The following is an 11021-nucleotide window of genomic DNA, read 5'->3' as shown; positions in this document are numbered from 1 at the left end:
TCCCAAGCCACTGAGCTCAAGTCCAGTAGTGACTCTGTCCTCTCTCCTTATGTGACTGTCCCCTTCCATTCCCCTAGAGGGTACGTACTCCACCACTCTAGCTTCCATCATCCTACTGTACTGGTCTTTTTCTCTCTAACCAGATCCACACTCAGGTCTTGGTATCATTCATCTATGACTACGTCCTTTTTCCCATCTAAACTGTAAACTTCCAGAGTACATTTGTATCTGATAAGTAATTGTTTCTATATGTAGGCATGTTAGCAAGAGTGATATGTGCAGGTGTGTCTGCAGATATGTGTATGCAAGTAGAGAACAATGGCCAGCCTTGGGCATTGTTCCTCAGTTGGCTTCCACTTTGCTGGTTTTGTTTTTTGTTATTTTTATAATTTTTAAAATTATTCTTTGAATTCCATACATGTATACAACTAAATTTGACCATATAAATTCCCCTTATCCTCCCTCCTACTCCAACTGGATCCCCTCCTCCCATGGTCTCCCATGTATGAATATTAGAGCTATAGCCAACAGCTTTCTGGTTAGATTGAAGGCAACTGTAGTATTCTGACTAAGAAGGACCTCCATAGGCTCATATGTTTGAAGGCTTTGTCTTTAGGGAGTAGCACCATTTGTGAAGGATTAGGAGGTATAGCCTGGACATGGACTTGAGGTTTCAAAAGCCCAAGCTAGACCCAGCCTCACTCTCTGTGCTTACAGATCAGAACATAGCTCTCTGCTACTTTTCCAGCACACTCCTGCTTGCCACCATGTTCCCTGCTATGATGATCAGAGGACTAAGCCTCTGAAACTGTAAGCAAGCCCTTAATTAAATGATTTCTTTTATAAGAGTTGACTTGGTCATAGTGTCTCTTCATAGCAATATAACAGTAATGAAGACAGCCCCTCCACAGAAGAAAACTCATGCCAAGTACTGTAAATAAGGCCAAGAGTCCATAGCTCAGAGCTCACGGGCCCGAGAAGAGAAGCTTTTGCTACTATTTTTCTAAAATGATGTAGTGTCAAACTATCTTCTAAATACTTACCCTATACCCAGAGATTAAAGAGCTGGAAGTCCCCACCACTGAAGCTTCCTTAGTGGAAGTGTAAAGCATGTTCTAGCAGAGAATCTGAATTTACTTCCCAGCCCCCAGGCATACATCACACAACTACCTCTAACCCAGCTCCAAGAGAGCTGATGCCCACTTCCAGCTTCCAGAGGTAAACACACACACACACACACACACACACACACTCACACACACACACACACACACACACACACTCACACACACACACACACACACACACACACACACACACACACACACACGCCCCATAACTGCTCTATAATGGTGATCTTTGTGTGGTGCTGGAGGAGGTTCAGCTACAGAATTGTTATATGAAAAGGATCATCTTATCTAGTACAAAGAGATGCAGAAACGACAAAGATAGAAGACACTAAAAAGCCATGCCCATATCAGTTGATTTTCTTATGTGTTAGGAAATAGTGAAAGTCCTTCACTTATGTAACATTTTTTAATCCTTAACAACATACAAAATTACATAAAATTTTTTCATATTTTATAGAGGAATGCCTGCCCAGATAACATTGATGGTGAATGATAGAAGGATTGGAGATGCAGTTTGGTTGGTAGTGTGCTTGCCAAACATGTAGGAGGCCCTGGGTTCCACCCTCACCACTGCATAAAAACTAGGCATGGTGGTACATGCCTGTAATCCCAGCACTGGAGAGATGGAGGAGGAGGGTCAGAAACACCAAGATCATCCTCCATAACTACAAAGCCAGGTTAGGGCCAGCATAGACTACAGAAGATGCTGCTGCAAAGCAAACAAACAAAAAACATAGTTTCTTAGTGTATGTAACATTCTTCACACCAGACAGCCCCTAGCAAGAAATTATTCTGCCTAAAATTGCTTTGAATAAAACTCTACATAATAATACGTAAGATTAATTTGATATCCAGAATACCAACCAAAATTGTGACTTCTGGATGGAAATCTAGAAATTATTTTTTGGAGGAAAGTTGCAAGGGATATTCACAGTACATTACAGAAGGCTGTCCTCTAGACAAGGACTTGGAGAAGGAACAAACTATAAGGTGGGCTTCTGTCCACCCTCCCTATATATTACAAAAGAGCATAAACTGCCCATGTGAGACATCCTCTGGTTTTAAAGTAATGGGTAAACATGATGGAAACCTTGTTTGTTTTCATTAGGGTTCAGGAGAGGCACACAACTCCTGCCTTGTGTCCAAGTAGAGAAAATTGCTCCATGACTGAAGAGATGTTAGAAGCTTGAGTATATCCCAGAATGCTTTGTAGCTGAAGAGAGCTACACTGCCTACTCATTTTGCTTAATCTAAAACTCCTGGCAACCCTTGCTAACAGTTTCATGTAAATTTTAATCCTCTGTCAAGGAGAGTCCAGAGCCCCAGGAAGGTGCATGCATCCTGCAAGAACTAGCACCTGGCCAACCAGGGCACAGGATGGAGTTTCCTCTCAGCTGCACATGGGGTTTGTGCACTTTTGCTGCTTTTCTCAAGTTGCAGTTGGGGAACTGAGCTCAGAAGCTGCTTCTGCTGTGTTTACCCCATGCATTAAAGCTGCATCAGCTGCTTGTTTAATTTCCAGTGTGAGCTTTCTCCCTGGTTAAGCAGGATCTGCCTGCATTACGGGCTCTTTCTGAGGAATCCTTACTATTTAAAATTCCTGCTGCTGGGATTAAAGAGATAATGCCCGAGGAAGCCCTTTGTAGACTGTAAAGTCCTAATCAAATGGATGATGCCATTATGATATTCACCATTTGAGATGTGCCCAGCTTTACTAGTGACTTCAAAACCATTTGGAACCCCTCCCTGCTTCCTGCCCACCCAAGGGGTCCACACTGGTGCCAAGTTTTGGGAGTCCCTTCCAGGAAGTTTTGTTTGATACAAGTAAGTGAATGATTCAAAAATATCATCAGGGTTTCCAAAGCAACATGTATACAGGGAAAAATAAAATAAAAGCTAAGTCTGATGGTTTAGATAATGAAAATACACTGCCAAAAATAGTGGGGAATTGGAAAGAAGTGAAGAAGGGAACACTCTTCTAAAGATAGTTTGCACACACTTTGGGGAGGAGGAGTACAATGGGTTAGGGATTTATACCAGTCCAGAAAACCTGTTTTGACTCCTGATAGCCTGGAAAAGAAGGCTTCCACACAGAGAGGCACTGAAATTTGGGTTTACAATAGAAGTCATGGACTGTGGCACTATAGAAGTTCTCCCCTTTCTTTTCTAAGGACACTAGGAGTAGGAATGCCCAACTCAGTGTCTTAAGAGAGGAAGGAGTTATAGGGTGGGAGAGAGTGTGGACAAAAGAAGGGGTGCTAAGATGACTAGAGACTGCCTTGAGAGGCTGAGGGGCCTGAAGAATCCTCAGAATCCTTCTACAAAGCCAAGCATTCTATAACCCTGATGACAGTGAAATGGAAGCTGAGGCAGGCCAGCTGAGCACTGACAGCAAGGCTATCCTCTGACCTCTATGCCACTTGTGCATACAAGTGTTCTCCTGCACACAGACACAAAAGGAAGTAAAGAAGAGGTTATAGGCCTGAAATTTACTTCTAGAAAATGATTTTGTAAACATTCACAAGAATAGTTCTGGATACTACTGTAACGGAGATCTCTTTTAGGAGGGGAAGAACAAAAATTAAAGGCACTAGCAACAGGTCATGCATAGGGGTCTTGTTTATCTCAGCCAAATTGCCAAAAGCCACAGGGATGAAAGAAATGCCAGGTGGTCACCTGTGTTTAATGAGGAAATCCCGACAGCCCCTCTAAGGATTGAGGTGGATGTGGGCTACAGAAGGTTCTCCCTCCCAGGCAGTATGCAACTCAGTTTCACTCCAAAATAATATTGTATTTCTGCCCATCAATCAGAATTAAGAGGCTTAGGGGGCATAGGCAGTTGCTGGTAGCAACAGGGCACATACTCTAATTCAGCGAGGGCGGAGCCTGCACTGAGATGGGGAGTACCTGAAGGAGTGAGAAAAAAGCCCTGAGCCAGACAAACCAGGTTAGGGGCCTGATGCATAAGAATAGGAGGTCAGGAAACAGTGCTGTCTGGAGTCCCTCACTGGCTGCTGGGGCCAGGCTTTTGGTGGTGGTCCAGGTTGCTGACTTTAAAGTCCTCTTGTGCCCCAGGACACTGACTTTCCAGGAGAGGAAACTATCAATGCGACACTTTAAGAGGAAGAAAGGGCGGAGCCAGAAAGAGAATTAATGAAGGGGCACCGTGTGCCCAGTGTCCAAACCTGCAGCCTCGCCCGACCCAAATGTTTTACTGTCTGATCACTATATTGGAGACCAAGCAACAGACAGAGGTCTGGACGCTTGGGGAGGGCATGCTACTTAGCCCCGCATCCTCCTCTCCACGTACCATTAAGAAAAGTCCACCAAGCAAAGGAGCCTGCGTGTACAGGGAACACTGAGCACGTGTGCATGTTTCCATGAGTGCTTCCAGCACAAAGCAAGGTCCCACAGGTGGAAAGGAGAGTGCGTGCGCGATGCCCCGCTTGGAGAGCTTAGGAATGGATGGCGAATGCTAAATCCCTGTACATCCTGCCTTGATTGTCCTAGAGCTGACTTTCTGAGAAGAAAGATTCTTCAACCTAGTGCCACCTCCCAGAAATTCTCCTCACCCTCTTTGGGATTCTGTAAGCGTTTCGGGGAGGGTTGACAGTGTCATCAGCCACAGGGGGCAGAGGTGGACCAAGAAGAAACAGAATGCTTAAGAGCAACCAGACCAGCTGGCACTAGGGGATACCCTGGGGATGGAGGGTAGGAAACAGCTCTGGGGACACGCCTGAGAGGGTGGAAGGAGCTGGCGTCCTCTTACCTGGCCTGCGGGGGAGCATTTTGCAGAGGACTCAAGTCGCGGTGGGGGCTGCCCGCCTTGGTGGACAGACCCTGCAGTGCCGTCACTTGGGGGAAAGCAAGGCGCTGGCCTGGAAGCCCACAGTTGACAAACTTGCCATGTCAAGCCTGTCGGCGTGCGCGTGCTCCGCAGCCCGGGCACCTAGGCTTTTGTTGTGTCGCACGCTTCTTGTCCCCAGCTCGCGCCTGCCTCCCAGTGTCCCAGCGCAATCTGGGCCACAGGACCTTCCTCTTCTCCTCCGCCCGGGGACAGCAGTGCCACTTCCCTGGGAATCTCGCGCTAAAGAGATGCCAACCCCCACCCCCACCCCCAAGCCGGTGGTATTGCAGGCAGGCAGCAGCAGCAGGCGCAGCGCACTCCTATGGGTCCGCTCTGGCCCTTGGGTTCCCACCCCCACCCTCTCCTTCCCTGCCCCGCCCCCCACTCAGAAGCTGCTCAGAATCCACCCTGTCAAATCCAGCCCATCTGGTGCTGTCACAATCAGTTTCAACCCAATGATTCCACCAATCTCTGCCTGAAGTTAGAGTTGGGGGCCCTCCTTGGGAAGTAGAAAAAAGGGATGCAGCAGAGAGGGGAGATGGGGGTTCTGAATGTCCAGAGATGAGGCTTGAAGCTTTGACTGACTGCCCCAAAGCAAGGAACTGAAAGAAGTGGGTATCCAGAAGGCAAAACCTTGCTTTCACTTCCCAGTTTACAGTAAAAAGAAGAAGGGGGGGGGGATCCATTCCATCATCCCCTGGCTCCCTCCACATCCCCATGTCTAGTCCTGTCTGAGTGGAACAAATTTTTGCTAATGAACTAAACAAACAGGTTCCTTAATCTTATCATAGAGCTGACCCAGAGGCTGACGCAGCTATCCAAAGTATTGTTAACTGGCAGGTAAAAGCTGGACCCAACAGCCACACCATGTGTATGGAGTCATAAATTGTCCCCAAGTCCCAGAGGGAAGCAGTGCCTATGTCAGAGGAAGGGTTGGGTGTAAATGGCAAAGATGTCCACCGTTTGCCTTTTGCTGGCATTTCTGGAGCGAAAGGGAAATCTACTTGGGGTAAGAAAATGTTGTACTCAGTTGAGACTCTTTTTGTCTTAAAAGAATTCTCATAAATTTCCATTTTCTCATGAAAATGATACTTTCCAGAAAATGTTGTTTTATTAACAAATAACGACTTCTAAGATGAGGATTTCACAAATCTAATAGTTTCTCCTTTTGGAGAAATGAGGTATTCTTTCCAATAATATCCTCTGAATTATTTCAGTATAATACTTTAGTATAAGCACATAAATTTGTGCGGCCGATAGACATGTGGATTACCTCAAGAGTTATTTTTTCCTTTTAAGTCTAATAAAAAATAATAGTATTCCCAGAGACACATAAAAAGTCATGAGGCATAAAAGAATATAAGCAGAGGGATTATACCTCATTTTGTATATTTATTTCAAGTTCTGGAAAACATTCAATTACCTGGAATGACAAAGTTTGTCGGAGCAATCACTTGATGGGTAAAGAAATCACCAGTGGAAAAGTTGAAAAGAAAGAAAAATTAAGCCATATATTCATAGAAGTACAATGGCTTAGAAAAAATAAATATGCTTAACTGTGAAAATTGAATAGAGTTTTAAATTAACCTCCAGGTCATTCTCTTGCTTGATACTGTACTGAAAAAACATATGCAAGATATATCAAGCACCCACCACTTAGCTGGGCAGAGGCTATGTCTTATGCTCTTTATCTTATAGCCCAGTGGCACTTAACCACACTGCCATGCAACTCAGTGAATAGTGACGGCTTCATGCTATGATTTCCAGGTGAGATTTCAAAATGGCAAACATCATTCGAGAGCAAAGTGGATTTCCAGGGTGACCCTCTCACCCTGGATACGGTAAGGGGTGGGCAAAGAACCTCTTCCTAATATTCTCTCTTCTGAATCTTGTGCATGTGTTTGTGTGTGTGTGTGTGTGTGTGTGTGTGTGTGTGTGTGTATGTGTATGATATACATGTGTGTATGTACATGAGAGTATAGAAGCATATGCCATGGAGTGTGCATGAAGATCAGAGGACAACCTCAGGTATTATATCCATTGGTGCCTTCCATCTTGTTTGAGACAGGGTCTCTGTTGTTCACTACTATGCACACCAGGGCATCTGCCCCGTGAACTTTCAGGGGTTCCCCTGTCTCTGACTCCCATCTCACTGGGATTACACATGTGCATGAGAGCACACATAAATGTGCACACACACGTGTACATTCACACACACACACACACACACACACACACACACACACACACACACACACAGGGGCACACACACATGTGTACACCCTGATCTTGTGTAGCTTACATTCTGGAGAGAAGGGTGTTTACAAGGAAATAACAGAGAGGACGCTTAGTTTCTGCTAGAGGGTAGAGGGAACTACAGAGAAAGAAAAGTGGGGTGCCAACATGTTTGCAGAGTGGGCAGCAGAGGCTGCACTAATGCTGAGCTGAGGATAATGGGGCAGTTTTAACCTGTGCTGATTGGCTAACTGGGAACATCTTAGAATCATCACCACTCTGTGCCCTCAATGAAATTACTGATCCAAATCAACACATGCAAAAGCTATTAAGTAAAACTCTGATGGGGGCACACTGTTCAAATCCCACCACCATTGGCACCTCATTATTTTTGTAAATTGCAAGAGAAATGAATACAGTAAACAAGGAAGGAATTTTTACCTGCTGTGTAAAATGGGTATGAAAAGTACACATTTTTTCCCTAATTTTATGGGGAAAACCATGTTTGAGAGTCAGCAAGATGGATTGGTAGGTAAAGGCACTTGCTACCAAAACTGAGGCCCTGGGATTGATCTCTGAGACGTTCGATGGAAGAAGAGAACTAACTCCTGAAAGCTCTGACCCTGCAGGTGGGCCTTAGCAAACATCAGTGCACATATATCCATACAGATGGGGAGGGAGCTGGAAGGAGGGAGGCCAGACAAAACATAACGTTTAAATTATCTAAGCAGGTCTTTTTATTAACTTTCTCTTATTGAGAAGAAAGCACATGGAGAAATAGATGAATGACAGCAGACACAATGCAGAGGCATGAACAGGACTCAGAACATCCCAGCACTTGCCAACTCCATGTCTTTAGGTAGAATAGGCGGATGCATCTAAGTAGATGGAGGGATGTGCTGCAACCAAGAGCAACTAAAGGGGACGGGTCTGTCTGATAAACAGACAGCTAGGAAGCCTATTTTGGGAACAATTAGCATTTCTAAATAAGGCTACTGTATGACAGTAAGAAGTTTTTATTTTACTAAAGGATAAAAATATTATGATTAACAATTAAATGATTCTTATCTCCCAAGGACACATGTAATTGTGTCTACTATTCATTTTGGAAAATGTATGTAAAACAAAAATGTTAACTGGAGAATATTTTCTCTTGAAAATTTTGATAGGTTGTGATAAATCTACACAGCAGACATGGCATAATCTTCAAACCATGTGTGCAGTTGCACCAATTAATCATGGAATTCACAACAACACATTTATGAATAAATGTTGAACATCTGTTGATGTTAAGCTGTGGGGAGAACAACATCCTATTACTGTGGTCTTCCAATTTTTCTGTACATTTGAGAAATTTCTCAATAAAAGCTGAGAAAAAGTGCACTAATAAAATGGAATCAATAACTACTTATAAGGGAGTTAAAAACATTTAAACAAGCTGTCTTAAAATACTTTTAGGTGGAACTACAGTAGACACTGAGGAAAACTAATAATTTCAATGCATATTTTGTAAGTCAAACAAAGCTGAAAATTAATGCTTAAAGCTCATGGCAAATTTCTAAAGAGAACTCTGACACAGAAAAAAGAAAAAAAGATCAGCCTAATAAAGGAGAACATAAGGCACTGATTCAGGATCGATCAAACACATCTAGTTAAATAAATTTTACTAAGTGAAATCAATATGTGAGGAATAAAAGACTACAAAATTAAAGCTATAACGGAGTTTTAAAATTATTAAAACTATTTCACAACGAACACACCCTTTATGACAATAAATCTAAAAACAGGTAGTGAGCATTATCCCAAAAAAACAAAAACATAATTAGACCCATTTCATCAAACAGAATCTTGAAGAATTTAAGAGACTGAACTGCTGATTTAAAAGCACTGCCCCTAGGTGCTTTTAAAAGTCCTGCCTGCCTCTGAAGGAAACATCCTCAAATTATTTATGAAGAGCAACTGCATGGGCTGGAGAAAGAGAAATGCATTGGCCCTTAAACTATCTCTAGACCCAAGCGCCCCTAACCTGACCAACAAGGCCACTTCCAATGCTCTTTGCCTGTTTCCAAGCATGGGGAAGAAGGAAAACATTCTACTTACTTTAGGATGCATTTTTATTTTATGTGCACAGGTATTGTCTGTATTTATACCATATGCATGTCTAGTACCAGAGGAGGCCAGAAAAAGGCATACATTTCCAGGAACTGGAGTCATGGAGCATTGGGAGCCACTATGTGGGTTCTGAGAATCAAACCTGTGTCCCAGCAAGGGCAGCCAGTGATCTCAGCCACTGGAGCTATTTCCCCAGCTCCTACACTTACTTCTTTTATTAACAATTTAACACAATATTTGGAAAGACAATTACAGATTGACATTCACGTGAAACTAAGAGCAGAATAGTGTAACTGCATTTCAACCACAATGAAGTCAAGTGATATTCAATACAGGAGCACAAGTTTTGTTCCTGTTAACCAATCCATTGGTACAACAGGCCATATTAATAAATCAAATGAAAAAATAAATTGTTCTCTGAATAGACATATTTAACATGTGAATGAAACACATGAAAATAGGAGTTAGTATATTTTTTCTTAATGTGGTTCATATTAAGGTTCATACAGCACACATACACATGCATGCACAGGCGTGTGTGTGTGTGTGTTTGTGTGTGTGCGCGCGTGCGCGCGCGCGTGCGCGCGCGCGCATTTGACTCAATCAGGTTCTCCCAAACTTCACAAGTATGGAATATTTTATTAGAACCAGAGTAAATGGGCTATACTAGACAAAGGAATAAGAATGGAAGAAATACAACCACCCTTTTCAAAGGAGGTGCTAAGATGCCTCGGAAAATGACATAAATCAGTGGTGAAATTAATTCAATGAAATTTAGAGTTGGTAAAATTTAACCAAGGAAGTCTTTAAGTGCCCTCACTGATGCCAATGGATATGGTATTAAGGTTTGCAGTTAGCAAACATTTTCATTATTAACAAAGAACATAAAATACCTAGGGAAAGTTATGAATAGAAATGTGTAAAACCTGGAAGGCAAACATCAAATAGGAGATTTCTGCTGTCACCTTACAGAGTGACTCAACATTATTTTGATGTCCCTTCTGAGTCACTATGGAAAATCAACCCAGTTGCAACAGAAATAAGAGCAAGGCAGAGGCAGAGGGATGGCAAAGAGGGAAAGGGCACTTGCTGTCAAGTTGGATACATACCTGCAACATTAGCACTGGGAGGCAGGGACAGGAGGACCCTGGAGACCACCAGCCAGCCAGCCTCACTGAAATGGTGAAGGCATGTTCCGTGAGGTACCTGACTCAAAACTAAGGTGGAGAGAACTAGAAAACACTAGAGTTGATCTCTGGATTCACACACTCATATGCAGGTGTAAGCACCCCTTCACAAACATAAACAAAATAAATAAAAAATAAAAATAGAAAGAAAATGCATCTTCATTGACAACCTGTTAAAATGATTCTTGGGACTGGAGAGAACTCAGTAAGAACATTTGCTGCTCTTCTAGAGAACCTGAGCTCAGTTCCCAGCATCAAATGCCTCAGGAGCACCTGTAACTACAGCTTGAGGTGATCCAATGCCCTCTTCTGCCTTCCAAGGGAACTGCACTTACATGCATATGCACACACAGAGACATTTATGCACATATATTAATTAAAAATGGGATTTATCTTTTAAAAAGTTATTTCTTCCTTTTCAATGACACATTAAAACAAAGATATGCATGAAGCCACTAGCTGAATTTTACCATCCTTTGGTTCTTCAAAATGCTCTAGCAAGTGGCTACT

The sequence above is a fragment of the Cricetulus griseus genome, chromosome 5, assembly GCF_003668045.3.
Source record: "Cricetulus griseus strain 17A/GY chromosome 5, alternate assembly CriGri-PICRH-1.0, whole genome shotgun sequence".
Lineage (NCBI taxonomy): Eukaryota > Metazoa > Chordata > Mammalia > Rodentia > Cricetidae > Cricetulus > Cricetulus griseus.
Note: the sequence above shows the minus strand (reverse complement) of the source record.